Genomic DNA, 6357 nt, shown 5'->3' on the forward strand with positions numbered 1-6357 from the left:
TTTTTTTAGAGAGAATTCCAAGCAGGCTCTGCACTGAGCAGAGCTCAATCCCACGACCCTGGGATCATGACCTGAGCCAGAAGCAAGAGTCAGAAGCTCAACTGACTGAACCACCCAGGTGCCCTTTTTCTCTTTTTAAAAGAATTCTGTGCATGTTGTCAGTCCCTACAAAGCCAGACTGGGGACTGATCCCAGGGAGCCTGGATGCTGAGTCATGCCGTCTCTCAGTAGTGCAATTTACTCCCTGCACCTTCCCTCAAGCATTGGGCCATCCTGGCCTGTTGGATGGGGCCTGCCCTCACCCACCAGGTCATATTCCTGTGGCCAGCAGTTCCATAGCACTAAGCCATTGAGGAAAAGGTTTGCATGGTGATTACTGTCACACCCCATATGAGCCCTCGGGCCTTTCCAGCAATCTTGAATCTTAGATGTTTCCCATCCGACGGAGCCCTGGTCAGGCCTGGCCAATGGTTCATGTTGGCTAGTTGGTTCCTAAGTCTTTTGATGTGACTGTAACAGCCTTCGATAGTTTCCTTGGTAGCTGGTGTAAGGTGTTTCTAGCCTCCTTTGTACATTTCTTGCCTCATATCTAGAATCAGCCTTTTCTTCAAGAATCTTTGGTTCCTTTTATTAGGAAATATTATCTCAAAAACTACAGTCCAGGGGCTAGGATGCTCCCTGCCATGATTGGTAATTGCTTCCAGGCCTTTTCAGTAGAAAGGAGGAACATATGTTTTGTTCAAGATGTATGGTGAGTATCTACAGATATTTGCACTGCAAACTCAGGACCACAGGGATTTTACTTGCCCTCCTCTGTTTTACGTCTGGTTCTCCTTTCCCCCACGCAGAGAATCCCAGTTCTAAAGAGATTCTCGTAATAACAGATTAGATTATTATTCATTTGCTTGAACACACAGTATGTCTCGGGATACGGATACCAACACTACCACTAACAATGTGACTGACAGCACTGAAAGATTTTTTTTCCTTATGGTTTGTTCCATTAGGGATGCACAAATTACTGTGTGTAATTTTTTGTGTGGTTATGCCACCCACTGGATACTAATTTAGATTCATTAGCTTCATCCTAAATTTTTAAAATTTAATTTTGCCTTATAATTATGTAAAAGTTTACCTAGTTCTAGTCAGATTTACCAAACAAGATATATTCAAAGTCGAAGAAGACTTTTATTTTTGGCCCTCATTCTGTTCCTTCCCTCTCCCTCTAACCATTTAAAAATGTTTGTAATTTCTTTTTCTACTTTAAACACATAAGCAAATATTATAGATAAAATAATACATATTTTACCACACACACACACACACACACACACACACACACACACACACACTTTCTACCTTGCTCATTAATTTGAAGATCTCTGTGGATTTGACATTATTTAACCAATCCTCTCCTGATGGACATTTGGGTTGTTTCTGGGTTGGGTTTTTTGTTGTTGTTGTTTTTCCTTTTTTTTCTTTCTTCCTTTTTTTTTTTTTTTTTTTGCTATTGCAATTAATGTTCTAAGGGTAACAGCCTTGTGCATATTTACAGTTAAAAATATTTTTTTTGCCAGGTGGAAAAATACATTTTGTCATTTTGTTTTGGGGTGAGATCACTAGATATGAGATTGCTGGTTGAAAGGACTGGTAATTTTATCAGTATGGCCAAATCCCCAACAACTATGATAATAATTTGCAGGACCATTAACAATGTACGAATGTGCCTGTTTCTCCACCAACAGTATGTCAATCTTTTAGATTTTTGCCAATTTAATATATAAGAAATAGTATCTCAGTGTTGGTTTTATTTGTGTGTTTCACTTAATATGAATGAGGTGAGCATGTTTCAGTTAGCCATTTCTTTTCCTGTTCATTGTTTATCTCACAGAATCGATTTCCTGTAGAGTCCTTGGTCTTTTTATTTTTAAAAGCTCTTTAAAGATATCAAAGATAGTAACAAGTTTAAATATTCTCAGATACCAGCAGGTGTCACAATATCACATAGAGGAACTCATCCATGTTTCTTTTAGTAATTCTATGAATATTCATATGTATAAAAACATGAACACATTTTTCAAGCAGCATTTGTTGAAAAAACTGTCTTTCCCTATTGAATTACCTTGGCACTTTGGTCAAAAAATTGATCATAAACACATGAAAATATGTCTCTGGATTCTACTATATTGTGCCTATCTACATCATCATGTAGTACCACACTGTCTTCATTATAGTATAATTTTGAGATTAAAAAAAATTTTTAATGTTTATTTTTGAGAGAGAGAAAGATAGTGAGTGGGGGAGGGGTAGAGTGAGGGAGACACAGAATCCAAAGTAGGATCTAGGCTCTGAGCTGTCAGCATAGAGCCCCATATGGGGCTCAAACTCAAAGGCTGGGAGATCATGACCTGATACCAAATCGGATGCTTAGCCAACTGAGCCACACAGGTGCCCCAAAAGATTTTAACTAATCTCTACACCCAACATGGGGCTCAAACCTACAACCCTGAGACAAAGAGTCACGTGCCCTACCGACTGAAGCCAGCCAGGCACCCCTGAAATTTTTTGTGTAAGGGCTCTAAATTTGTTCTTTTTGTAAAAATGGTTTTGGCTATTGCAGATCCTTTGCTTTTCTGTAAAAAATGTTAAAATCAGCTCAATTCTGAGAAAAAAAGTGTACTGGCATTTTGATAGGGATTGCATTAAATGTGTAGAACAACTCGGGGCGCCTGGGTTGCTCAGTCGGTTGAGCGCCGACTTCGGCTCAGGTCATGATCTCGCGGTCCGTGAGTTCCAGCCCTGCATCGGGCCCCTGTGCTAACAGCTCAGAGCCCAGAGCCTGTTTCAGATTCTGTGTCTCCCTCTCTCTGACCCTCCCCCATTCATGCTCTGTCTCTGTCTCAAAAATAAACGTTAAAAAAATTTGGAAAAAAAAAATGTGTAGAACAACTCAGAATTGCTATCGTAACAATATTCTTTCAATCCATGAACATGCTCTATCTGCACTTCTTTAGGTCTTTAATCTGTCTCAGCAATGTTGTATAGTTATCAGTGTACAGGCCTTATACATCTTTTGTTAAATTTATTCCTAATTTTGTTATGTCATTGTTAATGATTTTTTTATGATTGATAGTATATAAAATACAACTGATTTTTGTTTATATGTATTGTTCTTGTATCCTTGCCTAAGGATGCTTGCTAAGTTTATTCATTCTAGTTGCCTGTTTTTTCCCCCTTTAATTCTAAGCTGTATGACTTTTTCTTTTCTTGCCTTATTGCCGTGGCTAGTACAATTCCACATAGAAGTGATGAAAGCAGACATCCTTGTCTAGTTCCTGGTCTTAGGGGGAAAGTTTTCAGTCTTTCACTATTAAGCATGACATTAGCTGTATGTTTTTCATAGATGTTCAGTATCAGATTGAGCAAATTTCCTTCCCTAATTTGCTGTTTTTGTCATAAAAGGGTATCAGATTTTGTCAAATATTTTTTCTATGCCTACTGAGATCATATGATTTTTCTCCATTATTCTGCTAATATGGTGTATTATGTGTTTTCAGATGTTATACCAACCTTTCATTCCTGGGATAAAACCTCCTTGGCCAAATCCTTTTTATATGTTGGTGAGTTATTTTTTTTCTTTTTTAAATGCCAAATCATTTGATGTTAATTTATTTGATAAATCCTTTCTCCATAGTGTCAGATACTCCACGACTAACTACTACAATTCCAAAATAGTGGTCTGAATTCAAATTCCCTTTGTGACCTCTGCACTCCTTTGTATAGATTTTTATTTTGTGTCTACTACATGCTAGGCATTTAGATGTTGAGGATACAGAAATAGAGTAGATAGATGCAAGCCCTTGCCCTCACAGCAGTGGTGAAGACAGTCAAAACAAGTTATGAGATAGCTTGATGAATGCTGTACAATATTGGGTACAATTGAGATTTAAATAAAAGGAACCCAAGATAGAATTTTTTTACGCCACCTAAAGGAAATTACTTGACATGTGAATTGAATTTAACCAGGATCACCATAGCATTTACCATCCAAACAGGAATTTTTAAAAGTCAAAGGGAGAACAAGTATAAACCAGGATGTATGGTTATTTCAGATCTAACCAAAGGGGAAGAGTGTTTGAGGGAGAAAAAAATTTTATGTGAAAGAGGACAAGGCCTATTAAAGTAACTAAAAAATCTCAATTTAGTGAGTTTATAAACTGTAAGGAAGAAAATTAGGCTTGAAAAGCAAGGAGAGATCAGATTCTAAAGTCCTTGTAAACGAGAAAGGAACCTGCAGCACTGTATTCCAAAGACAGTAAAAGTTCAAAGCAAAGTCAGGACATAATTGTTGGAAAAAGATAAGTTGATTGTGGTGTGGAAAAAGTGTGAACAAAGAAAGGGGATCAGCAGCAATCATCTGGGGAGAAATGGAGAGTATGTATGGGTTTTTGGAGTCGTGAAATGTTTTGTAATTGTGTTTGCTATTTGAATTACAGCTCAAGAAAGCTGTTTTGTTTTTTAAAAGATTTAGGAAATTAAGTTCTCAAGGTGAAAGGATAGGGGCTTTAGATTGATGTGTTAGAAATGAAGATGAGTTCAAGAGATATTTAAGAGAAACTAGAAGGCCCTGTGACTCACAGGATATGGAGATGAGGGAGAGAGGAAAGTCCAATTAACTCCCAAGATTCTGGCCTAAACAGCAGGATGGATGATGGTGCTGTTTACTGAAAGAACCTGAACCAGATGCATGTGTGAGGTGTGAGTGGGGGGGAGATCTTAAGACATGTTGGGTGTGAGATAACTGAAATAAGCTAGAGATTTGTTTTGGACTGTTTGTGTCCCTCCAAAATTCATTTGCTGAAACTCTAATCTCAGTGTGATGGCATTGGGAAGTAATTAGGTTACGAGTGTGGAGCCTTCGTGACTCTCATTAGTACCCTTATAAGAGGCCAGAGGGCTTGCTCCATCTTTTTTTTGCCACGTGAGGATACAAGAAGTCAGCAGTCTATATTAGCCCAGAAAAGGGTCCTCATCAGAATCTGACCATGATCTGACTCTGACCTCAGACTTCCAGACTCCAGAACTGCGAGAAACAAATTCCTAAGCCACCCAGTCTATGGCACTTGGTTATAGCAGCCCAAGTTAAGACAATATCCAAGTCAGGCTCTCAGATGAAGGTCTAGGCCGAAGGAAATCAACAGGAGTCACTGAAGTAAACAGTACTGGTTAAGGCATGTGTGAATATACAAAATCAAGATGTAAAAGAGGTGAAGTCAGCTTCTGAGGAAAGGCCCCAGAGGTAGGAAGAAAACCAGGCGAGTGTAACGTCACAAGTCCAGTTTAGAGTCTTTCAAATAAAGTGTTCAACAGTGTAAAGTGCTATTATGTGTCAAAGCAAACCAGCAGAGTCCAGTCTGGACTTAAAAAAAAAAAAAAAAAAAAAAGAGAAAGAAAGAAAGAAAAAGAGGGGCGCCTGGGTGGCTCAGGCAGTTAAGTATCCAACCCTCGATTTCAGCTCAGGTCATGATCTCACAGTTCCTGAGTTCAAGCCCCGTGTTGGGTTCTGACAGCATGGAGCCTGCTTGGGATGCTCTCTCCCTTTCCTTCTGCCTCTCTCCCGCTCACTTGCATGCTCGTGCTCTCTGAAAATAAACTTAAAACAAACAAAACAAAACAAAGTTCAAGTTTCAGTAGAGTGATAGTGGCAGAAACCAGGCTCACATGGTTCAGTGGTAAATGGTGAGATATGGTTTGTCAAAGGCAATTCCAGGAAGGAATTAGGTTTTGAAGGGGGAAAGAAGGAAGGGGGTGAGGAGGAAAAGACTGTTTTACAAAAAGGTTTGGTCATGTTTAAAGAGAAAGGAAAAGAGCCAACTAGGGAAGTTGAAGACAGTGAAGGGATGAGAAGGCAGCTTCAGAATCAGGGAGGATTGCTTCAAGCTTAAGGTTTGGGTAGAGTCCGGGAATCTGTATTTAATCTTGACAAGATTCTGGTGCATAAGCAAGTTTGGAAGCCAGAGTAATCATAGAGCAGACTTTGCAAGAAGCTTGGAAAAGATGGTATCTTTGATACAGATCCTTGACTCTTTTATTTTCTCTCTGAACAGAAGAGGAAGAACTTGTAGTGGAGGAAGGTACAGATTTAGCGATGCAGTTCAGAAAGTTTGCGCTCTATCATTTTCCTGTGAAGTAGTAATCTGCTCACAGAGTTGGGGAAGGTGAAGATTTCCTAAGACTGGAGGTTTCAAATTGCTTCGAATAACGAAGGGTAGCTTGCTACTATTGAGGATCTAGTGGTTGTGGATGGTGACCGCAGATGATACAGTGGCACCAATCTGTGCCATCATGTGGTTTCCT

At 39.2% G+C, this 6357-nt stretch overlaps 1 protein-coding gene across 8 annotated transcripts in view; it reads left to right on the forward strand.

The window, feature by feature from the left end:
- Nucleotides 1-6357, forward strand: part of AVL9 (AVL9 cell migration associated) — a 96571-nt gene that overhangs the window by 83546 nt on the left and 6668 nt on the right. For 6 of the 8 annotated variants that reach the window (XR_014137302.1, XR_014137304.1, XR_014137306.1 and 3 more), the window contains 2 exons: nt 10-118; nt 3558-3620. The gene's annotated coding sequence lies outside the window, so the exon portion shown is untranslated. The remainder of the gene's footprint in view (nt 1-9; nt 119-3557; nt 3621-6357) is intronic. The other 2 variants (XR_014137303.1, XR_014137308.1) reach the window with 1 other exon arrangement.

The sequence above is a fragment of the Panthera onca genome, chromosome A2, assembly GCF_046562875.1.
Source record: "Panthera onca isolate mPanOnc1 chromosome A2, mPanOnc1 haplotype 2, whole genome shotgun sequence".
NCBI classification, from domain to species: Eukaryota; Metazoa; Chordata; class Mammalia; order Carnivora; family Felidae; genus Panthera; species Panthera onca.